General features: G+C 41.7%; 1 protein-coding gene across 5 annotated transcripts in view; it reads left to right on the forward strand.

Moving 5' to 3' along the window:
* Positions 1-25,750, forward strand: part of NDST4 (N-deacetylase and N-sulfotransferase 4) — a 281,746-nt gene that overhangs the window by 80,802 nt on the left and 175,194 nt on the right. Inside the window, exon 1 of one of the 5 annotated variants that reach the window (XM_074338573.1) lies at positions 6,126-7,317. The exons of 1 other annotated variant lie outside the window; for it this stretch is intronic. The gene's annotated coding sequence lies outside the window, so the exon portion shown is untranslated. Of the gene's footprint in view, positions 1-6,125; positions 7,318-25,750 lie in introns of those variants that run through there. 3 more of the 5 variants (XM_074338574.1, XM_074338572.1, XM_074338570.1) reach the window with 3 other exon arrangements.

A 25,750-nucleotide genomic window follows, 5' to 3' on the forward strand; every position in this document is an offset into this window, starting at 1 on the left:
GTCTCTGAGACTTGCGTCCGAGGCGCAGTGGACACATCCTGAGAGCATGTCCCATGTTTCCATGAGTCCACAACGCCATGTGTACTGACCTCTACAGTTAACTGGCTATTTCAAGTCACGAGATTTAGCGGAACTCATGCACAGTGTCCCGTCCTTCCTGCTTTCTTTGTGAGCTCGGTGCAAATTAGCAGTTACTCTAAAAGGCCCTTGATGGTAAATGCTTCAAGTTGTAATTATATTTAGCATCTCTCAGAGGCGATGACTTGTGGCCAAGCAACCAGTTTTCCAGTCGTGAGAGATAGGAAGGTAAATGAGCACAAGCGTGTTTAGTGATGGAAGCAACTGAGATCTGTAGCTCCGTGTAACCACGCCCCCTCCACGTCGCGCCCCACCCCCTCCCCAGGACAGAGCCCTGGTTACCCACCACCCCTCGCCTGTAGTCTCCTCCTGGGCCACGGCGGACAGTTTGGGGCCCAAGGATGCTGGACTCGAAATGTAGGCGTGGCTTCCTCGTATCTGTAGTTGCCTTTCTTTTCCAGGCGTGTGAAGCCACTGTTTCCTCAGTATTTGTACTGGACTGCACGACTATATAGATGTATATAGATATGTGACAGTATGCAGCCTACTACCTGAGATTCTGACTGCGTCCAGTTATAGGTGAACCTGGAGGCCAGTCGCTCAACTAACCTACCTGTAAGGTGGAACCGAGTTCACTCTCTTTGCTTTTGATGAGTTTCTGCTCATGTGTGCGGGCACGTGTGTGCGTGTGTGCGTGCATGTGCGTGTGCACTGTTTTGTGTATTAGAGTATGAGGGGAAGTACAGCATCAAATATATGGTAAGAGCAGTTTTCTTTAAAGCATATCAACAGAGATGAATTGGCAGATTCTGGCTTCACCATCTTTTATACAATATTGCCCTCTATGGGAGCCTCCAATATTGAAGATTTTAGCAGGGTGACAGGCATTGCCTTTGAAACCCTTCTGTGGCCATCACACGCTTCTTTCCCTCTAACTGTAATTACTGCTCTCTTCCTCACCCTCTAACAGACAGCTGATCTGGCTAACAAATTTATCATGCCTTTATTACATAGTGTGTTTACAGTCTCATTTTACTTTATTCAATACAGAATTCATTTTATTTTATTTATTTATTTTATATTACATTCAATTATGTGTTTTGTCTTCTTTTGGTAAACTGTTTCTGTCTGCAGAGTACTTCATTTATTTCCAATTAATTTATTACCATTTCATGTATGATAATTTCTATTCAGAAAGGGGAAACATCAATTAAAGTCCTAAAATAGAATGGTGCTTATTACAATGTAGAAGACAAACAAATTATATTATACGATGGAGCACTTAGAACTTACAACGTCATTCTTTTGATACTATAAATACAAATCAAATTACATACATATATATATAAAGAAAAGACACCTTTGTTCTCACTAAAATATTTTTCTTCGTGTCTAACATGAAGGGGATTAAAATGATGTGGGTTCTAAAGAGGAAAACTCGCCTGGGTTTTCAGCTCCATGGTGAAAACAACCTTATAAGGCATCTCTGCGTCATTCTGAAGTGAGCTGTGCTTGCATGTGTGGGCTTCAGGCACAGTGGCTGCATGCAAATGTGTTATATGCAGAATGTCAGTGTATCCTCGCCCATTTCCCAGCTCGGAGTTGCCACCATCCATTCATTTATTCATAAGGTAACATTTTTACTCTATGGCATGGCACTGCTTCTAGTACTGATACAACTTCCAAAACAAACGGTCCTGGTCCTCCAAAAGCAAAACCGTCATGGCTGTAATTACGACTGGTACTCAGAATTATTGCATGTCCTACAGGCCAGTGACACGAGGCCCCCGAGCCTGTGGACCATGGACCATGGATGCCGCCTGGCCTGGTCCTTGCGCCCATATGTTGCCTTGTCTCAACGCTCCAGCGTGAAGGAGAATTTCGACCACCGTGGCTAGCATTGCCCTTGTGGCATGAGTCGCCACTCACCCTCTCAACACCCCCCCACAGGTCACTGTGCGGAAGTCCCATAGGGCCAGGAGGGAGCGTCCAGCAAGTTGTCACAGTGGAGGGGAAGTGGAGTGAGGCGTGGGAGCTGACGGACAGAAGAGGATTCCCAAAGACTCGTGGAGACGAGGTCTCCCGCTGATCAGAGCAGAAGCACAGGTCACTCACGACCGAGAGGCCTTTCCCGCAGGACTGGGCCAGAAGAAAACCAATGATATCGGGACACCTGAGATCAAAGGAATTTGCTACCATATGAGACAGAATACCCTGTGCAACAGAAAGGGTTTCTGCCAGTTTACCACCATGATGCCGGCACTCTGTTCTGCACGCAGATGTCTCACGTTAAGTTAGAGGATATGAAGTGACTCAACTCGTAGGGCCTGAGTCAAAAAGAAATTGCCTTTAAACCGTAGTGACATGTTGGCAAACACAACACCACAAATACACAAAGAACAGAAAGAGTAACAAGAAGCCACATGAAGCCCCCTAGTGGTACCCGGTTCACACTGCAGCCCTTTCCTGGACTCCCCAGTGATGAGACACCGCCCCTCTCCCCCCCCACCCCGCCGGGAGTTGGGGCCTAATTAGCAATTAACGTACGTTATAAACTCCAAGCCTTCTCTAGCCTCCAAAAGAGAAATGCACTGAAAATTCTCATCGCAGGGATCGGGCCATGGAATAACTGAATTTAATTTCCAACGCCAGCCCCGCCCCGCCTCGCCCCCAGGGCTCTTGCTACCACACGGATTTTTGCCATTCCGTGATGCTTTGGCCCACATCTGCTGTCTATTAAAAGTCACGTTCTTTTAGGCAGTTGTCCGCGGGACTGGAACTGGGTTGCCTGTTCCCTTCCGGCCCTTTCAAGCCCCGCACCTCCAAAGGGTGTGTCTGAAGCAGGGGCCTGCTGATTTCCCGGTTGCTAGAACACTGCACTTCCAGTGATACTGGCAAGAGGGCTCTTCCCTCCAGCATGCGGTTCTGGCCTTCTTCGTGCCTCCAGAACATTCCAGAAGTGTAACGGGTAACACTGAAGTCCGGACCGCTGGCCGCTGTATAAACAATTCACACAGCACCTTCCTCACCATGCATGAGTCCAATGGAGCACATCTGACTTCATGCTCCCTTTCCTTCCTGGGTTCTTATCCGTGTAATTACTACCTACCTTGTTTTCAGGAAAATAAAGACCTCACTGGAAAATAAGCCCTAGCATGATTTTTCAGGATGGCATCCCTGAGCATAAACCCTAATGTGTCTTTTGGAGCAAAAATTAATATAAGACCTGGTCTTATTTTTGGGAAAACACGGTAGCAGATTTTTTTCCTTTAAAAAATGTCATTGTATTAGCCACTCACAGCCCAATTAGAGGCTGTTCTCCCTGAAGGCATAAACTTTGAACGTGGAAATTTCTTCTGTTCATGCTTTTCCTTTTAAAAAGAGTTAGTGAGAGCCTTTTGGAAAGTTGTTCATCATTAAAAAAAAAAATCATTACAAGAAAAGGAGACAGAAAGTGGCACTATGATACCAGAGCACTGCAAGCACCAGCTTTAGTAGCTCACATTGTAAAGTAAATTACTTGTGTTCATTCAAAATCATCACTTTTTCAGTAGAATTAAGAGTAATGAAAAATCAAAACGTATATTTAAAGCTATAATGTCTTCTTCTATAAGCTGTACGTGCATGAGAACAGTTTTTTAAAAAGAGAAATTACAAGGTACTTGCAAATATATTTTTGGCATTTTCTTTGCAAATTTCTATTTATTTTAGAATGATGGATTTAAAACTGGCTTTAGCAACAGTTAAAAAAGAAATTGATGAGAAAGCAAATAGCAAACAGAAATTTTTTTAAAGAATTTTTATAAAGTCGTTCAATATTTTCTTTAGTAGATATAGTTACCCCTGACTTTCACTGTAAATCATGAATTGCCCTAAACCAAAAAATGAGTTTCCTTTTTTAATAAATGTGTGTGGTTTTCTATTTTGTTTCTTGTATTGAGTAATATTGATATATACTCTATATGTTTTATTTACATTTTAAGTGTGTATTATAGACTATTTTCAAAGTTTTTCATTTTTACATTTTGAAAACCATCCACATAATACATTTTTTGAACTTGAATGGAACGTTCAAGGAAGCAATTGAATAAAATTATGTGAATCTCCAAAAATGTATTAGTTCAACAAATTCAATTCAATTTCATAAAGATCCATTGAGGACGGGACCTGTGTCTTAATAGATAAAGGGAAATTATGTTGCACTTCCTGGAGTATCGAAAGAAAAGGAATAGAATTCAACTAGGAGCAGTTGGACAGATGGTTTGCGTAATGGGGATTATTATGACAAGCCCTCTGGAGAGATGCTGCATCTGACTTAAGTGCCAGGAGCACAGGTTACGTGATTTAGTGATCGAAACACACTTGGAGAAAAGAAAGTAGCCCTCCCCACCCTCTCTAGCATCACATTCCCTCCACACAACACCCAAGGTCACTGACTTCATTTCCCCAGCACTGCAGAGTAGAAAATGATAAAAGTGAATGCTTTCTCAAGTAAGTTTTTTTAAGTGTTGATAAATACAATATAAAAAGGAAATTTTAAGAAAACCATTCAAGCTACTTTCAGGATTATTTTATTTTTATTGTTTAGTATGGGCACTGTGAATTTCTCCAACTTTCCCCAGGAATGGGAAAGAAAGCACTTTTTGGTTGGTTCCATCATTTACATGCATGCACATCCGGTGGGTCCCTCTGTCCTCAAGATTTAGTTTATTTCTGAGTGAATAGTGAGAAAAGGACAGTAAGGTGTTTTGTTTTGTCTTCTACCAGGAATTTGAACTCAGAGTCTCAGATTTTTTTTTTAATTAGTGTTTCACAGATATTTTTAAGTATTTTATGTTAGAAAGACTATCTTCCATTAAAATTACATATAACACTTTTGCATTGTCAAAGTGATTTCACTGTATTATTCATTTTACTTCCAAATATAATAATGTTATGTTTCTTTACCTACAAACAGTGTTTATAGGCTAATACTGGAGAAAAAAACTGATCAGCCATTTTCATTTGTAGTCAGTTCACACCAAGTCTGACTACCAGCAGTGCTGCGACCTGAGTCCTGCCCCAGGTATTAGTGCCATGGTTTTGTCGTCAAAGTCACTGTCTTGTCATTTAGTCTCAGTCACTGAAATTACCCTGATAAAGTAGCATTCTTTATTGAGCTGTAAAGAAAAATACGTCGCTAGGATAAAGAACTTGAGTATTTTTCTTTTAATGTTTCTTTTCATTTTTGTGTAGGTAGGACAAGAATGATGAGGAAACATGATAAGTAAAAAGGCGTTATTAGTGTGATATCATGGAAAATCTGCGATCATCTTTTTATTTATTTTCTTTTGTTTCTCAGTAGTTATGTTTGACATGGTGCTGTTCTAACAATGATTATTATCTAAGGCATCACTGAGCTATTTAACTGCAGTTCATTTATCCCTTTGAATTTCATGTGTACCACTGGAAATTCTGACTTGACCTCAAAATGCAGCTTTGCCTCCCAAAGTCTCCTAAAAGCTAGTTAGGTCCTGCGCTCTTCGTTGAGGAGTCGCAAAGTGTAAATTTTTTCTTTAACATACATTTAGCCTGTGCACCTGAAAAAAATAACTGCCACGTGACCCATGATCTACTAATGATAGTGTTTGTGAGTTACGAAGTGACTGGTAGATACTCCTTTTAATTTACTAGATTCGTTTCACTGCCCTCTGTCTAGCATTTGTCTACAACTTGCTGCCCTCAGAACCGTGGGCAGTGTAACGACGCTAGTAACACTGGGTGTTAGAATTATTCACCCCAAAGACCACACCATCGGTTACCACAGTGATTTGAGGGACACGCCCCACCTGCAGTACAGGGAGATCCCTGGGGCGGTCCAGGAATTCAGGCAGAACTCAGGAACCAGAGGTGCACACACCAGGAACGCGCTGTGGGTGAATAACGGTTTGCAGCTCTGTTCTCCAGCCTGTGAGGGGTCTGGGGCCCCATTCTCACTAGCCCATCGTACTCCACTGAGTCAGGAGGTGGACATTTAAGGCACCACAGCAGGAAGAGCCCAGGGACTCAGAGCCGGGAATGAAGAAACGCAGGAGAGCATCTTTTATCCTCTATGTCTTTGGATGAAGAGGTTCAAAGCACGAGACGTAGTGTCATTTACATCTTTCTGAGTTAACAGGAGTTTGTAGAGAACAAAGAGCAGGTAATCTTCATCTTACGTCACCAAGTAGAAAAATGACACACGGAGACAATTAATGTTGCCCATGCTGGGACTAGAAGGGAACGTTTCCATAATGATTTACCTCTGTCACCATGAAACTGTTTACAACAAACACACACATACACTGCTACTCATGCCTTCCTCCGACCACGTATGATGGTCCGACTCGTTGTTAGTGTCAGGAGTGGGTACATACCCCACTGGTACTTGTCCAGCTTTCCCACCGCTCACAGCTGACTCTTGCTGATTTCATCACCCATTTGTTTGACTGGCACACACCTACCCCAGAAAATCCTGTCTTGAACTTTTCTTTTTTTTACCCAATGGGCTCTTTTGGCGTCATCGCTGCAAAGTGGAATTGTAGTCTCCACTTGCATACAGGCAACAGCCCAGCTGTAGGATGAAGGGATGAAGGATTATGCAAATCCTGCAGAAGCACCTCATCCATCAGGAGGTGAGCGAGGGATGCAGCTGATGGCTGAATCCGCTTCTGTTGGAATGTATGGGCGTGTGACATCCCCCTGACTGGATGACATCACAACAGCTCCCGGCCCTTGAACGTCTGGAGGATGATTAGCTGAAGGAATTGGCTGTGTCTGCCAATCACCTCGGGCACAGCTGCCTTCATAGTCCCGGTGTGAGAGGAGGGGGCCGGCGGCCAGGACAGCAGCTGCAGCTGGTCCCCTGATTAAAGACTTCTCGCAGCCTTTTCGCTGTGCTGGGTCTGCTCCCTGGTGTAATTCTCATGTCCGAGAGGGAAGCTGCATTGAACGGCGTGCTGCACAGAGGTTTGAATCATTCCAGCTGGCTGCTTGTTTTGAAAAGGACAGCGTGTGTATAAATAAAAGGCGACTGCTGGAAGAGTTCAGACGCCAGGGCTGGGCTGCAGTGGCTCCGGGTGCCGGGGGCAGACCCTGTGAGCCGGCCACTCCTGCTAAGTAACCTGCAGCCCCGCCGTCTCCACACTGGACGGCTCGTGTTGTGTTCTGACTCGGGACCAGCTCCACGGAGGAAAGAAGGCAATGAGCATGCTTCTCCAGGTAAGTTACTGCTTAATTTGCTGGAACCGAGGCACGTACAGTAGATGGATATATGTTGCTCCTAGATAAACGAGTGGAACGCAGTAAAGTTTTATTTGTGAAAGATTTATGTAGAAGCAGATAATTGCTTCACGCCCGATTCAGTCTGCCTTCCCAGAGTGTGTGCGTTTACCTGCGCTTAGGCTTTGCAGAAGTTGGATTTGCACTATAAATGGAACATACAGTCCTGCCTATAAAAAAAGACAGCTAGCACTTGAGATATTTTAAACTGTTGCCAGAACATTTGCATAATAAGCACCTCACTTGATAACAATTTTAGCCTTTTCGTATTGAAAATGCCAATTTTTCAAACTCAGCATCCAAACTATAGGGTTATAAATGGTTCCCTGAGAAGGGTTACCGAGAACGCGGCAGATCATGGAAACTCCTCTCCGTGGGACCCGAGGTTCAGAGGCTGACTCTGTTCTGATGGTCTGCTTTAGAGAAACAGCTGTCACCGGCGTTTGAAATTATATGATACCACCCTGAATTGCTTTTAAAGAGACAGGGGCTTTCCTGTTAGGAAAGAAAAGGCAATTCTTAGAACAATACATGTAATATACCACAAGCATAAATCCATGAGGACAGAAACAGCTTTATGCTACACCTGTAAAACCGCCCAATTCCTCATGCACAGAATAAGTGGGAAATACAAAATGTCATTTAAATATGGTTTTATCCATCCCTTCTAATGTCTGTCAGAGAGAAGTAAATAAAAGGGACCCTTACCCCTGTTTTATTTTCTTGTAATCCGTCCTGATGAATAAGATTGTATTGTTTAGAGGTACTATAACAGTATTTTCAAGCGATGACCTATTTTGTTTATTATGCCAGCTTATACGATGAGCTCTGACAAAGTTTCTATAGTATATACTTTATTACATCTTTTTCAAACTCACCTTTTCTTGCTTTCTTGGTACCTTCTATCAGAATATTTTTCATCAACTCAATATTGTAGGGCTCTTAAAGTAAAGGGCATAAGAAGATACTGAAGCGTTTTCCTAATGATTTTTGTTTGCCCTTCCTCACCAACTTCATGGTTTAAATCCTGGGAGTTTCTTGCCACAAAAGGAAATTGAGGAAGACAAAAGTTACTGTAATTGGTTGAATTTCTCCAAAACTGGGAGGCAATTATCTTTCTCCACAAAGATTTAAAAGCATATATTTTAATATCAAAAGCATCCATTTTAAGTTCTTCTATTACAAAGATGCCAGTTAGCCATATCCAGATGCTGAGGGGGTGCTGTGTTGGCCACGGTTTTTCATGAAGCAAATGGATGCAGAGAATAGAGTCCACTGACTACAACTGTCTACAGCTGCACCTGGATTCCTAAGAAATCAGTCATTAATTAGCAAAGTGGGTTGGCCACTTCCATTCACCTCACTGCAAAAAGGGGACTGGCCACCATCTAACACCTGCTACGACTGATGACGTTTCTGTAACAAGGAATCCTTTGAAGGTTTACCTTCTGATGGTTAATATCAGGCAGCTCTTGTATTGATAGCAGTCTTGTGATAAGCTGATGCGGGGGGTTGGGGGAAATTAAACACTAAGCAGAACAGTCGTTTTTTGGTTTTTTTTCCTCTGTCCTAATGGCAATTGGTCAGCATGAGACTGACATTTAGAAAATCCCTTGAAAAGATTATAATGTGTATGGCTTATTAAGCATAAAACGAAAATAACTCTTGGAAGGAAAATAGAGATGTAATTTAGAAACTCAGGCATCATTGTCAAGTAAAAAAGGGAAAAATTCATAAATGTTTTAATATTTGATCTCCTTTCCATAAATTGAAAATGTATATAAATTTTGTTTGGTTTTCTGCCAGTTGAAGTTATTATCTAAGAAATGTGTCAATTTGAATGTCCTCAAATACCAAAATGAAGTAAATGGAGGCTATTTTATATATAACTATATAAAATCACAATTTGAAAATTATATATTTAATAACCAAAATAGAGAGAAAAACATATATATGTGTGTATATATATATAAAACTTCAAAAAGGACAATATTTTGTAGTTTACCTGAATATTAAAACAGTAATACCTAGTCTTCCTTACCTCCCCCCAAAAATTCTGCAATTAGATTTAAAATAAACTTGTCTCTGAATTCAAATCTCAATGCTAACCTTACTTCTTGTGTGTTTCTCACCCAGTGAAACTTGGTCCCCAGTAGGTCTGCTGTTCCTATGGTCCCCATGCATATTCGATTTGAGCAGGGAAGGTGCCACTGAGAATAAAACCCAAAGATCAAACTCTGTGCTTGTGTAGTAGCAGCTACTCCGAGGAGAACAGAGAAGCGTTTAGTGTGCTTTGTTCAAACTAGAAGATTCTAGCTGGGGCTGCCTCCCCAGATCTGGGAAGCACTGGAGAAACTCAGAGAACAGAGCTAGGTAGCAGAGTGTATGGAAGCCGACACAGAAACTGGGACCCCACAAGGCGAGTTCTTTCTGGGCTGAAGTTTGTTAATAAGCATATGTTTAAATCCTAACCTGAGGCCTGACTTCTTCCTCTAGTATGAACTGTGGGATATGTAAAGAACAAACATATTTTCGAGTAGAGTAAAACATTAAAGTAACAAAGTTTTCTTCTTTACTAAGAGTTGCTCTAATGAGAACTGTCAATCTGCCAGCAGAAGCACCTGTGCAATGTAGTGTATAGTCAAGAGCAGGAAGAGACGCGAAGGTGAGCTGCGCGTCTGAACACATCTTGGGGATGGCAGAGGGATGCTAGATGCCACGTATGTACCATGTGTGAGAGCAGGAAGTGGGACGGTTCTGAGAGTCGCTGGCCTGGTCCGAGCTGTAGAAGTGGACAGGCCAGAACTGTTGGCGGGAAGGCCTGTGTGCTGGACACCAGAAGGGAACGGCAGCGCACCCCCTGTGCTCTCCCATAACTAGGGAAAGGGCCATGTTGATTTATTTTCGGTTTATGAAGTGAGATGAGTGGGCCAGGTGTGAGACAGTGCCGTGCCTACAGCTCTCGTGGCATGACGTTCCTCCAACCTCGTCTTTAACACGTCAGGACACACTGAGCGAAGCTGTTACAGCGTGTGAAATGTACCCTCTTTAGAATATTTTCAGCAACCTCGGAAGTCAGACGTGTCAATTGCAGTGTGGAACTTTCATGAATACCGTCCTGTTTCCAAGCGTTCTTTATCTCGGTTTCCTAAGGCATGCTAGCACATCCTAGAGTTGACAAATCTCTAACTCCTGTTACAACAATACTGAATTGATAACAGACTTTACCCAAACATGAAATAGACTGATAATAAAATCCAAACATCAATGGCTTTGGGTAGTAGATTTTTAAAATGTGAATATTTACTTATTCTCCATTCCTACTGGTGAAAATGTTTGCCTGTGTAACTTGATGTATGCATTTCCTTTGCCTTCTTATAATACGAGAAGAAGATGAAAGGTTAGAAAAGAACATGTTTGAATGCTCGAGAACTTAATTTGATGATGTAGTGAGGGTATTTGATAAAAAAAAGTGGTAACTCTAAGTAGTACCATTGAGATTTATGTACCAAACTCAGTTTTTACACTTCTTGAAAAGTATCCTTTTAAATATTTCAAGAGTTCTATGGAGAAGGCAACTTTTAGCAGGTAACACACATGCTCACACACGCACGCACTTTTTTGCCAAAATTATTTTTTTACAAAAGTTCAGTTTGGACATTCCAAGGTCAGATGAACTTGCATAGCGCTTTATGTAAAATATTCAACCTACTCATTAAAAGCCTTTCATGCAATTTATCTTTGATAATAACCTGGTAGAAGTTGAAGGTCACCTGGCCAGGTTCAGTACTTCCAAGCAAAAGTAAATGTAGAAATGCTTCCTTAATCTCTCCTGATGCACTATTTTCTTTCTTCTTTTTCTTTTCCCCCTTTTCCTCCTTCTCCCCTTCCCTTTCCTCCTTTCTTCTCTCTCTCCATTGTCTCCTTCTTCCCTCCCTTCTGCTTTTCTTCTTTCCTTATTAATTTCTGCCTTCCCTTCCTCCTTCCCTCCCTGCCGCCTTCTCTTTTCTCTCTCCATTTGTGGCACCTCAGCTGAAAAGCTCTCTTGCAAAGACCTGGAGGACACCACTCGTGTGTACTATGGCAGCGGTTACTTACTTGATGGCCAGGTCTGCACGTGGACATGGGTGGGAAACACACAGAGAAAACAGGGACGCTGCATTCCACAAAGAAATAAAGGTGAGGTAGGCTGGGGAGTCTGCGTCAGAGAAGTAGTGATGGCCGCCTTAGAGTGCTGGCGGTTCTCCCCACTGTGAATTCCCACCGAACTTACTCACCCCCTTTCCTTGTACTTGCCTTTCATTGTCAGTGGAATCTTCTGCAGCAAATGCAATGTAGTGGCAAAAATAAAATACTAATAAATGTAAATAATTCTTACACTGGTATTTTAAACTCCTGTAAATCATTTTTATACTTTAACATAAAAGCATCCATATGAGCCCAAAGGCCGACTGCCATGCTAATGGAGGAAGAAGAGCGAAGGGAAAGCATTTTGCACATTAAGAAGCTTTGGCCTGACTCCATTTCTGAATCATGAATTCAATTGTAGATTGCTGAGCCACAGAACTTGTCATATTTCATCAGACATCTCAAAAGAGTTCTTCTTGATGTACTGAATAGTCTTCCACGCCTACATAAAAATCATATAAACCCCAGAAATAAATACAGCGACACTAAAGATTAATACAAGGAAAGGAAACAGATGCAGAGATGCATATGCTCCTGTGAACACATATAAAAGTCCTAATTCTATTCATTCCTCTAAAGTACAAGTGAATAATTAGAATTTAAATTCCATTTGTTTCCCAACCAATCTTTCACTAATAGTTACATCAATGCAATTGAGATTCCATACGCTATAAGTAAAATAAGCAAGGCCATCATTGAAAAATTACCCTTATTAATTCATTTAAAGTATTACGGCTCCCGACATTTTAGTTTGTGAAACCACTTTCCTTGGAATGGGGCATTTTCTTAAAAAACACAAAAATGATGCTCAAATTGGTCAATTGAAATTGAACTCAATTTAGTACTTAAGTTATTCTGTTTCTCCATCTGGACATATTGTTCTCTTTAAACAGAAAATAGCTTTTCATTTTTGTTCAATAATGTTCATACTGATAATGATAACAAATATTATTATCCATAATTTTAATATGTACCCGACCCACTCATGATACTAGGGTGAACACAACAGCTCTCGGGAGCCCCAAGTGCTGGTGGGAGAAAGCAGGGAGCAAACAAAGGAAGCCCCATGGTGGTGCATAAATCACAGTGGGGCTGAAGGGCGTGAGCCGAAGCCCTAGAGCTGGCCAGGAAACACCTTCCTGAGAAATCGACACTCAGAAAACATCTAAAAGGTACCTGCCAAACTGGGACCAGTGCTTTTCTTGTACAAAAAGGTGATGAGCAACTTCCTGTAATATGCAGGGTGACGAGTTGCATTTGGACTCTGCCTATTAGTTATTCTCCTCGGTTCTGTGAAATTGTTTGGTAGAGTTTCAGGAATGACATACTGGTTAGTGTTACTTTCTCCAGAAAGTAGAAAGTTCAGTCTGTTTTAGAAAATGTAATTTTCAACTTTACCTCTACCCTTTAAAGTTCTAAGGTAATTAAAAGGTAGTATGTGAGCAAATTATCGTGATTTCCCTATAGTCTGAAAATTAATACTATTATTGAAACTCTAACCACAGCAGTGCAGTCTCATTCTCAATAATTGGTGGGTATAAGAACCAATATTCTAAAAAAAATCACTCAGTTGGCTGGAACAAGGGGCTTAACACAATGAAATTACAGAGCAATAAATGTAATTATTGAATTTTTTTTAAAAAATTCACCATTTCAAAAGTACTTCAAACTCAACAACAATAAACTGTTATGAGACTAGCACCATGCTAATTCATACAAAGCAAATTAACAGGCTCATGGGACCAGCAGCAAGGAAACAGTGATCAGTGAGCCCAGGAGCACGGCGCTGACATCACCTGGCCTGCTCAGTGTCTCAGGCCCTGCTCATGCTGGAGCAGGATCTTCTGACCTTCCTCCTCCCCCAGGTCTCACCTGTTCCCTTCAGGTGCAATTACCGTGTACGTGTCAGTGTCCCCAGTTTAACTGAAGGATGTCATTGACAAGCCAGCTGAGAGAGAGAATGCTTGACCAGTGGCACATGGCAAGAGTTTGCCAAATGTAAACTGTGAAGAGACACCTGGGAAGCAGGTCCTATGAGCAACAGCTGAAGAAACAATACGTAAAGAAAAAGCGTCTCTGGAGGAAACTCAATAGTGCATAGTGACCTTTATATGCTTTGAGCTTTTATTTATTTATTTTTCTATTTTTATGAAAACGCATTTGTTTTATGTTATGGGACACCAGTGGACTAACATATGAAAGATAGTGGGAGGGTGTTTCTATGCAATTTCAGGAGAAACAATCCATTTTAAAGGTCAATGAGACTCCAGTTAATCAAAGCAACCAACACAGGTTGGGTGATACTTTTCCAGACTTGTGTGGAAGGCATTTCTGCCCGGAGTAAGAGATCAATGGTGGTTACCAAGGTTTTCCATGTTTTTCGTAGTGTAACTGGAAGGCGTAGGGATAAAAAACCTTAGAGTGGTCACTTTAGCCACTTAAAACCAGCTCTCCCAGTTGGTAGAAAATTGGTCAACATTCAAGTAAATAATGGTTGGGTAAAATCAAATAACAGGAATGGATTAATCAGGGTGTGCTCTAGAGTGTAAAAGCAACTTTTCATAAAAAAAAAAAAAAAAATCATTTACAAGGTGTATAATTCCTTAAAGATAATGAATTGATAAATGTCTTAATTAAGGAGATTGATTTTTTTTTTTAAACTTTGCTTTTGCTTCTCTTTTGAGCCACTCCAAGTAAGAGCATATCTGAAGATTAGATGTGTGAATAAGAAAGATAATTCTGGCTTCTATGAACTTCTAAATGATAAGGAATATTGAGATTGCTTGTCAAGTGTGGGCCCTTCTGGAGAAGAGTTACAATCTCCCAGTATTTTCTACCAAATAAGTTTGCAGAGTCATGTGCTAAGTCACACATGAAGTGATTTAAAGATGAGATAGTGACAGTCTAGGCAGGAGGTAATGTTGAATTTCCCCGAAGCTGGATTCTAATTCAGCTTTGCCCTTGAAACATAACCTTGAAAAAGCTAATTAAACTTCGGTGGTTCCTATTCATGATCCGCGAGTGCAGGTGATAACACCCACTTCACAGACTTGCTGGGAAAGCTGAATGTGACAACAAAGTTCCCAGTGCAGAGTAGGATGCACTTAATGGAGTTAAGGATGAATTACAAACATCTGTACTCTGACCGTGACCTCGGTGTAACAGTTGTACTGGTTTGAAGCCATCCTGAATGATGAGTTTCACCATTACCAGTCCCTTCACCTGGAGCTGTTACCTAAAGCTCCCTTCTCACTGCCTACACTGTACTTACAATCACATATTTGAATAATACAACATTAAATCTAATGTAAAGGATCCAACTTCATTGATTAACATTTTAATATGACTCACACAGTTTTGAAAATTAACTTACAATCAAATATCTTAAGGAAAACAGACCATGAACCAAGGGGAAAAGCTGTCAGGGAAAAAAAAAAAAAAAAAAGGTAAACAGTTTATCTCGATTTCCTGGCATGCTGGAATAAGAAAAAACGTGGGATTGGGAGAAGACAAGAAGGCAATGAAACTGGATAGAACTAAAAAACTACAAATGTTCCTTAGCTTGCAGTTTTCTCTAGTAAAATACTTTTAAAAAGTTCCTATTGACATGTTTTCTAGAATTATTACAAAAGTCATGAATGTTTTAAAAGGATGCTAGGTACTGCATCAAAATAATTTACTCAGCAAGCCGATTTGGTAGAAAATACTGGGAGATTATGAAACGTAAAATATTTGGTTTACCTTTAAAATGTCTTTGGGGAAAAATGAGGAAAATGGAAAAATGGTTTTGTTTTACATGTGGAAATCATGGAAACGTGGAATTATGCGGCTACGTAATTCCCCCCATTTGCTTACTTGAAATCTGTTGAGCAGTTTTCTACGGAACTGCTGGGCAGGTGTTTAGGTGGGAAGCCTGTGCATCCTGAAGTTGTTACCCTGCTCTGTGGTCACACATGAAAAACACGAGAGAGCTCGCTCACCAACATCTCAATCCTGCTGATGGCAGGAGTTCCCTCCACAGAAACCTCTGGACAGTAGATTGAACTTCTCTGAATGGCCCATGTTGACCTATACCCAGAGTAAAAAGGTACGAACATATTTTAAGGTGAGCCACAGAAGTGTCAGTGTGTGTGCATTGGCCCTAGGGTCCTGAGATGTGAGACAAGATCATTTTCACTCCTTCTAGCCTTTCTCCCAAAGATATTTTGACAATCAACCAAATAATTACATTTCATCATCTCCCAGTATTTTCTACCAAACAGGTTTGCTAAGTGAATAATTTTGGTAGTCTTATGCATCCTTTTAAAGCATCCACAAATAACATTTGTAATAATTTTCAATTCTGGTCATCAGGTATTGAAATAGGAGCGTCTCCAGAATGTGTTCATGGAGCAGAATGCTTGAAATGGCTCCATCTCTCTTCCCAGGCCTTCTTGTCATGCTTTTTCCACACTTGGAGGACGGGGTATCCCGGGTTAGCTTGTGTGCAAGGATGACGTTCTCTGTGAGATACCCTCACATGTGACCAGCCACTTCTGGTTGGTCGCCAAGCGGGGGTTTCATTTTGCAGTGGCTGAAAGTCAAAATAGCACAATACGTGAAGCAATTAAGTTTAAAAAATATAGCAGGCCCGGATTACCAGTAAAATTGAATGGAGCGTGTCTGCCATTGGTAAAGATTATGCAACTTGATTGTGCTGTGTAAAATGAAGAATGCTCTGAAACGAGAAGTAAGTAGGTGGGGATAGTAATTATAGGTGATACAGATTCTACAATTAGAAAACAAAGCATCAACACAAAACCTCAGCATTGCCGTTCCAGTCAAGTTCTTTGTAAGGCTTGTGCATGGCAGTAAAATGTCCCTTCTTGGAATGTGGGGCACATACTTGGTGTGCAGGCCCCTCGCAGTGGACCCTGATCCAGTTATTTCCATGTTACTGACTAAGCTCTTCATGCTTTAGTTTACATTCCTTAACCGTTTTCTAACTACCAATTTCTACTTCCTAGTCCCTCCCCTTTTTCACCCTATTCCCAACCCCACTCCCATCTGGTAACCATCTGTTCTCTATTAATCTTTTTCTGTTTGGTTTGGTTTGGTTTAGGTTTTTTTTTTGTTTTTTTAGATTCCACAGATAAATGAGATCATATGGCATTTGTGTTTCTCTGTCTGACTTATTTCACTGAGCATAACGCCCTCTAGGTCCATCCATATTGTCACAGATAATAAGATTTCACTCTTTTTTATGGCAGAGTAATACTCCATTGTATAAATGTACCACTTCTTCTTTATCCAGTCGTATATTGATGGGCACTTAGGTTGTTTCCATATCTTGGCTGTTGTGAATAATGCTGCAATGAACATAGGGGTGCATATATATTTTTGAATTAGTGTTTTGGATTTCTTAGATAAATACCCAGAAGTGAGATTTCTGGGTAGTTCTATAAGGTAGTTCTATTTTCAATTTTTTGAGGAATCTCCATACTAATTTCCACAGCAGCTGCACCAATCTGCAATCCCACCAACAGTGCATAAAGGTTCCCTTTCCCCCACGTTCTCACCAACTCTTGTTGTTTGTTGATTATCGGTGGTGGCCATTTTGACAGGTGTGAGATGATATCTCATTGTGGTCTCCTTGATTTCCTTGAAAAAATGATTTCAATGATTGGAATTTATAACTGTTTATATACAATATAGAGTGTCTATTTGAAAAAAGTTTATTTTCCATTACAAACAGATAAAGGCCAGTGGTACGTAATGTTACAGAGTATCCTGATAGTGAGATAATATAATGAAAAACCTCACTAGAACTTCCTGTAAACTAGATAATAGACTTCAGTTTTATTGCCCGAAAACAATCTAAATTTCCCCTAGGCATTTGTATTGAGTACTTCAGGAGTCTCTAGGTAAGAAAGTCAGTGGTAGAGAAGTGATTGTTGAAACGGATTTTCAGAGAGAGTCATCTGTTACTTCCGATGCAGGCAAATCCTATGGATAAAGGTGAAGTGATGGTTTACCTCAATTGAAAGCGAGAACAATTAAAATATTAAAAGCATAGCTTCTGAATGCATATGCAATCCTATTAATAACACATTAAATTCACAAATAAAAGGCCAGTTGATGTAAATTTTAAAATAATTTATAGTTTAATAAAGTCCTTTGTGATTTCTTGAAATTAAACCTCAGTGTTCACTTTTGAGTCCTTTTTCTCTCGCCTTTATTCACTCATAGATCAAGAAGTAGGTTGCTCCACCATGACGTCATTCACCCCTCTCTCCGTCTTATAGTTTCCTTGCCTGTAAGAATCCGAGGCTAAGCGAGCATCTTACGTTCCAAGCATAACTGCTTCCACGATTGTCTGCTGAGCCAATTAGCAAGGATGCAGATCAATACCAAATATAATAATGGTTTTTAAAAGAATGATTATTGAGCTACACCAAAGCAATTCTCAGTTAATGGCAGTCATTTTATGGCCGCTGGCTGGCTGTAAGTTGATTTAACCAGTGTGTACAGAGCAAAGCCCAGGAAATGAATACCGCATCGGCATTCTGAGGGCAGACGTGGGCACGCCGTCCCAGCCTGGTCCTGGGGCTCGGTTTCTCCTGTGTTTCACATCTGTCTCCTCTCTCCTCCTCCAGCTCCAAATCCTTCCATTCGCCAATGACTAGAACAATGTCCCTCCCTCTGTGAGGCCCCTCCTGGTGACTCCAGCCTGTCTCTGAAACCTCAGCACAGGGAGCAGAGTTCTCACTGGCTGTGAGCGTGTCCTCCTTGTGAAGGCAAGTTTCCTATCCCTTTCCAGGTGTACGCTTTCTTTTCCTTGCAGCTGCTCTCTGCTTGCTCACCACGTCCCGCCTGCTGAACTCACTTGACTTCACTACACTCCTGGACGTTTTGCTAAGGTCACCAGAGTCAAGGTTAATTGCATTTCTTGACTCATATATCACATTCTGTTCTTGATCAGAAACACTTGCGCCCCTTTGCTTGCAGCTTCCATGGCGGTCTCCCACTGACCTTATCGATGCGACGCTGAAGGTCTTCCTGGCGTGCCTCTGTCACTTTATGTGCACACTGTTCCCCAGCTTTCTCCCTCAGGACCATGGCTTTTCCTCCCCTCAACTTGCAGTCCCAGCACAGACCCGAAATTCCACTGTGGTGTATTCAGCAGCCTAGTGGACATTCCCTGTGAATATGTGAATATGTCACAGAGTTTTCAAATAATGAAATAATGTGTCGTAATCTACTCATTTTCTCTTTGCACATCTCTGCCTCCATGTAACTGCTTTTCCTGTGACTGCATGCCCATGTTCTGTCATAATCGCCTGTGTACTCAGATGTGTCACAGAATAGACTTGCGCTGCTTGTGTAGAGGTCGTGTTTGTCGGGTGAGTAGAGCAGCTGCCACCTGGAGGTGCTCAGTACGTGCGGAGTGGATGAGTGAAGCCTGCGGTCTCAAGCCACTCATTCCCCACTCACTGCATTTATTCAGTCATGGCACTTCTCTTTCTGTGTGACAGGATGAAAAGAATTCCCACAAGCATATCCACAGCCTTGCCCCTTCAACAAACAGTGGACACATTCTCCTTGCCTATCTCTGCCCCAAAGAGAAGGCCTCTTGCTTTCTGAGCATGAGGTTGGTTGTTGAGTGGAATGGTTTCTTAGGCCAGGGAATAGCAGAGGGAAAAGAAACAGTGCAGCAGATGGCAGAACGGCAGTGTCCCGGGAGGATTCCCAGCGTAGCTTTGGGTCCAGGGAAACAGATAGGAGAGAAATCAACCTTTTAGAAGCGTCATTGTGTTTTATAATGTGGAACACTTCACGCTGCTTAGAGCGTGGGAGTGAAGAAGAGAATCTCCATCTAAATAAGTTACTGTGGCTCTCGTACTGCGCGTCTGAAATGCATTTGGCATTGCTACCCACACGGGGCTACAAATTTATAACAGCTCGAAAGTTGTGTACGGTTCTGGGAAAGTGCTTACACTTAAAAACTGGACTTTACCTGTTAGAGCAGGTTCAGGTTCACAGAAAAATTGAGAAACCAGTGCGTAGGGCTCCCATACGCTCCCAACATGGTCTCCCCAACACTGATGTTCCTTACAACTCATGAGCCTGACGCAGCGTGTCACCCAGAGTCCACAGTTTACAGTAGGACCCCGCAGGGGTTTGACAAGCATATAATGAACGTATTCTCTGTTACAGTGTTATGTGGGACAGTGTCACTGCCCCAAAGACCCCCTGTGCCCCCTCCCCAACACCCCCAACAACTACTGGTCTTTTCACGGTCACCATAGTTTCACCTTCTCAAGAATGTCGTATAGTTGGAATCACACAGTGTGATGTGGCCCCTTCAGATTGGTTTCCTTTACTTAGTAGCTTGCATTTTAGACTCCACCACATACTTGTGTGTCTGGATGGCTCATTTCTTTTCAGTGCTGGGTAATATTCCATTTTACAGAAGTACCAGGGTTTATTCATCTGTCGCCTACTGAAGGGCACCTCCGTTGCGTCCAAGTATGACAATCATGAATAAAACTGCTGTAAACGTGTGTGCAGTTTTCATGTGGATGTATGTTTTCTACTCTTGTGTTCTCAGTTGAGGAGCTTAGTTGCTGGGTCATACAAGGCTGTATTTAGCTTTGTAAGAAACGTTCAAATTATCTTCCCCAGTGGCTGCACCATTTTGCTTCCCACCAGTGAGGCGTCAGTCCCTGTTGTGAGTGTTTGGGATTGCAGCCGCTCCAATAGGTGTGTGGTGGTGTCTTGTCATTTTAATATGCGATTCCATAATGACATATGACGTGCAGCCTCCTTTCATGTGCTTATTTTCCATCTGTATATCTCCTTTGCTGAGGTGTTTGTTAAGGTCTGTGACCCATTTTTTAATTGGTTATTCATTTTCTTACTGTTGAGTTTTAAGAGTTCTTTGTAGATTTTAGTTAACAGCCCTTTATAAGATGTGTCTTTTGCAAGTATTTTCCCCTGGTCTGTAGTTTGCATGTTTAGTCCCTTGACAGTGTCTTTTGCAGAGAAGATTTTTTTTTTTTTTTTTTTTTTTTTTTGTACTCTAATGAAATCCAACTTACCAATTATTTCTTTCATGGATCATGCCTTTGGTGTTTTATCTAAAAAGTCATCACTAAACCCAAGGTCTTCTAGATTTTCTCCTATGTAACCTTGTAAGAGTTTTATATTTACACTTAGATTTCTGATTTGTTTTGAGTTAATTTTTGAGAAGAATGTAAGGTCTGTATATAAATGATTCTATTTCTTCTCCTTCTCCTCCTTCCTCTTCTTCCTCTTCCTTTTTTCTTCTTCTTTATAACGTGTGAATATCTAACTGGATGAAGAACTGGTGCAGCGCTGTTTGTTAAAAACAAAAAACAAACAAACAAAAACTATCCTTTCTCCCTGGAATTGCTTTTGCTCCTTTGTCAGAGATCAGTTGCTGTGTGTGTGGGTCTGTATCTGGGCTCTGGGTTCTGCTCCGTTCGTCCAAGTGTTCTTTCCTCGATACCACACTATTTTCAGTAGTTAGAGTGAGTCTTATAGTGAGTCTGGGATCCTCTGACGTTGTCCCATTCAGTATTGTGTCGACCATTCTGAGTCTTACTCTTTGCATAAACTTCTTGTGTTTTGCTTTGTTTTGTTTTGTTTTTAAATCCTTATTTCCATTTTTGTAAGTCTTCATCTGGGCTATTGAGATCAATTCTTAACTGGTCTCCAGTCTGTTTGCTTAAAAAATAAAAATAGGGCCAGCCCGGTGGCTCAGGCAGTTGGAGCTCCATGCTCCTAACTCCGAAGGCTGCCGGTTCGATTCCCACATGGGCCAGTGGGCTCTCAACCACAAGGTTGCCAGTTCAACTCCTCGAGTCCCGCAAGGGATGGTGAGCAGCGCCCCTTGCAACTAAAAATTGAACACGGCACCTTGAGCTGAGCTGCCTCCCGGATGGCTCAGTTGGTTGGAGCGCATCCTCTCAACCACAAGGTTGCCGGTTTTACTCCCGCAAGGGATGATGGGCTGCGTCCCCTGCAACTAGCAATGGCAACTGGACCTGGAGCTGAGCTGCACTCTCCACAACTAAGATAGAAAGGACAACAACTTGACTTGGAAAAAGTCCTGGAAGTACACACTGTTCCCCAATAAAGTCCTGTTTCCCTTCCCCAATAAAAAATCTAAAAAAAAAGAACTGGTATACTTTTAAAAAAATTTTTAAAAATAAAAATAAAAATTGCGTGTCAGTCTTGAAATTGGAGTATTTCAATATCTGTACAATACTTAAGGCAAATTGAAATTCTTAGCATTTTGAATAGGACCTTTTAGTCTTCTGGTACCCACCTGTCTTTTCAATTCAGTTTCCTACTTTTCCCTTGTAAAGTAGGATATAGACATTGAGAATAGAAGGGAACGAGACAGAATAAAATCCCTGACTCAAATGCTCGATTCTAATGGAAGTGACAGAAAAGAGAGAAGTGATACTATTTATGGCCTATTATACTGTTAAAATCACACACAGAGGAAAAAACAAACAAGAAAGGTCAGAAAGTGTTGGGAGGACCTTGCAGTTTTGCACTGGGAGGCCAGAGCAGATATGCTGAGAATATCCCATTTAAGTGGGATTAAAAGACATGAGAGCATATGCCATGTTTATATGTGGGGACAAGTATTCTAGGCAGAAGGAACAGTGCGTGCTGAAGCCCAGATGTACGTACCTGAAGAACACAGCTTGTTCTGAAAACATTGAGCAGGACACGGGGTTGGACAAAGAGAAGTGTAGATTAGGCAGAGCTGTGCAGACCACTCTATGAACTTGACTGTTAATCTGAGTAAAATGGGGGTGGGGGGTCCCTATATGGGTAGGAAGTCAATCAGAGTCGTGACCAAACCTGATGTACATCATAAAGTAATTCCTCTGGCCAGTATATTGAAACACAAACTGATGTGGGAAAGGGCGGAGGCAGAGATCACTCGGGAAGGTATTTCAATAATCTGGAGGGGATATAATGCTAATCTGGAGGAGAGTGAGAGCTGAGAAGATGTTCAATGTGTTCAGATTCTAAATGTATTTGACAGTAGAGCCAATGGATTGAACATCCAGGGGGTCTAGTGGGAAAGAAAGAGAGGCGTCATCTAACCCCAAGATGTGTGTGTGTGTGTGTGTGTGTGTGTGTGTGTGTGTGTCCCTAAGCAAGTGACATAGCGGAGCTATCATTTATTTACCTGGGGAAACTGTGAGAGGCATCAGTTTGGGATTAAGGAAAATATCAGGCATTCAGACTTGGTCTGGAGATGTCCATTAGATTCTCAAGTGAAAATACCAAATAGGTGGTTGTGCAAATAGGATTAAGTAAAAGATTTAGCTGGAGACGTCAGTTTTGAAGTCAGTTTATAGACAGTGTTAAAACCATGAGAGAGGGTGAGATCATCAAAGAAGTGACGGCAAATAGAAATGAGAAGAGGTCCCAGGACTGAGCCCACATTTGGAGGACAGGGAGGTGGGAAGGAGCCAGAGGGTGTGATGCAGAAGTTACACAAAAGCAGACACTACGCTGTCCTGGAGGTTGGCTAAGCATAGAGTCTGTGTGGATGGGGTAGTAAGCGATGTGGAAACTGCTGACAGGTACGGGAAGGTGACGAATGAGGATTGACAACTGGATTTCACAACATGAAATTTATTGAGCAGTTTTGATGAAATAATGAGGGTGCACCCGATTGGCGCAGGTCCCAGAGACAATTGGACGCAGCATTTCAAAGAGTTTTGCTGTAAAGAGGAAATGAATGTAGGAGTAGCTTGTAGGGTCAGTGAATAATGAGAAAAATAATGGAGTGTTTGTATCCAGCGTGACTATTCCCAGAGTAGGTAAACAGTGGGGCCCCTGGGACTGAGGGGAGCATTAGGGAACCAGTGTCTTCAGTGAGTAGGGGTGGGGCCTAGAACGGGTGCCCACGTGGAGGGTTGTCCTCAGCCAGCACCGATGGCGACCCTGATAAAGCACAGACTCACGTGAACGGGAACATGAGGTGGTAGGTTCTTATGGAAACTGCCTTAGGCTTGCTCCTGTGCTCTCTGTGAGTTAGGAAACACCACCATCAGCTGAGACTGCGGGAAAGGAAAGCACAGTAGAAGTTTGAGGAGAGGAGAGGGTCTGATCGTTGGGAGAGGAGGAGAAGAATGGACTGGAAGCTACAGCCTGGTCACCATCAGGTTAAATGTCCCCCTGAAGCTGTAGATGTGAATGCAGGGGCAGTCAGTGTGGAGCTGCTCATGCCTCTGCAGAGTCACAGGCGTGTGGGGTGCATTGCGGGGTTCAGCCCACGTTGTCTAGACACATGCATGAGGATAAATGGTTTGAGGATATATAAAAAGGAATGGATACAATTGGGTGTGGAATTTAAACTGGGTGAGAAGGGCTGTGAGGCCATGAGATAGAAAGTGACAAGTGAAAGGATCATGCCTTAAAGATGCTGGGGGGTGAAATATTGCTGAAGTTGAGGTGATCGGTGGAGTGAGCTAAAAACGTAGGAGACTGAGATCAGATAGCAGAGTGTGTAGAGTCTCTTATGAATGGGGTGCAGCTCTGCAGTTATTATGTATGTATGGAAGGAAAAGATCGAGCATATGACTGTGGAACCAGGTGGCGATGGTAGGGAGAAATACCAGGACGTTAGCCAGGGGACTTAAAAACTGAGAGTATAGTGTTAGAAGGATGACCTATCTGGATATCTAGTCGTTTTTAAAATAGTGAGTTATCTGGAAACTAGGATCTTTCTGCGGTTGAAGGAGTCTAACCTTTTGCATTAGTTGATGCTGTAAGGAGAAGGGGTGGGTGGTATGGTCTGGTAGATGGAAAGTTAGTTTTGTAGGGAGCAGGAATGGAAAATATCTAGACGTGACAATGAGGAAGCAACCTCATGACCCAATGGTGGGAGCACCGGAAGCAAAACCATAAGCAAGACCAGAGGACTCCGAGGTCCTCCAGGGAGGGGCGGGTTTCAGGAACTAGAAGGTGAAGAAAATATCACAGAAAAATCACCACAGGGAGAAAGCACTTTGCTAACCACTGCCCGTGTATCCTGATGAGCACAGTGCAGGTTTCAAGAGATGGAGACGTCACCTGTGTGACTGTGTCTTAACTAAGGACGCCTGTCGTGACCTTGTTTCCCACCGAGGTCACGTGCTGAGGTAACAAGGGGCCAGGACGTAAGCACACACACTTTCCTGGGGGCACCGGGTAACCTATAGCAGCTACTCTCAACTTGTTCATGCTATTTCATTCTTCTTTATAGGTAGCTGGTTTCCTTTGCAAATACATTGTTTAGAATTGTTACATTTTGTATTTCTGAATTATGTAGTTTCCCTTTTTATATTATCCCATCATCAGCTGTTACTATCAAGATCACGGTAGCCTCATACACTGAGCTTGACAGGTATCACTCTTGTGTTCATTGCTCTGATATGAATTGTGTGAGATTGGAACTTTTTATTCCTCAAAGCTTTGATAGGATCTTCTCGTGAAGGAATCAGTGACTGGAGTCTGCTTTGTGGAAATATTTTTGACTCTTTGTTTGAATTCTTGCATTTTGCTTTATTCTTTTTTTTATTATTAAATTTATTGGGGTGACAATTGTTAGTAAAATTACAAAAATTTCAGGTGTACAATTCTGTATTACATCATCTATAAATCCCATTGTGTGTTCACCACCCAGAGTCAGTTCTCCTTCCATCACCATATATTTGATCCCCGTTACCTTCATCTCCCACCCCCCACCCCCCGCTTTATTCTTTTTGAGTCTTTTAATTCCATTTCATAAAGCTACATTTTCTTGAAACTTCATTCACTTAAATTTATTTAAAATTAAACTATTGTCTCATGAATCCATTGATAATTTAATCTTTTTAATGTCAGAAGCAAATGTAGTGTTCTTTTATTTCTTGTCCTTATCAGTTATGTGTGATTTATCTGTTTTTATCTTACTGTCAGCAGAGGTTTGTCAAATTTATTAGACATTTAAAAAGAACTGGGTTTGGGCTTATTTTTTCTCTCTTTTTTTTTTGTCTGATTATTTTCTGCTCATGTTTCTTATGCCTTTCCTTCTATCATTTTTGTTATTGTTATGTTCTAGCTTCTTAAGAGGTATGCTTACCTTATTCGTTTATTAATTTTCACACCTTTCAAATACATGCATCTA

The sequence above is a fragment of the Rhinolophus sinicus genome, linkage group LG07, assembly GCF_036562045.2.
Source record: "Rhinolophus sinicus isolate RSC01 linkage group LG07, ASM3656204v1, whole genome shotgun sequence".
Taxonomy (NCBI): domain Eukaryota; kingdom Metazoa; phylum Chordata; class Mammalia; order Chiroptera; family Rhinolophidae; genus Rhinolophus; species Rhinolophus sinicus.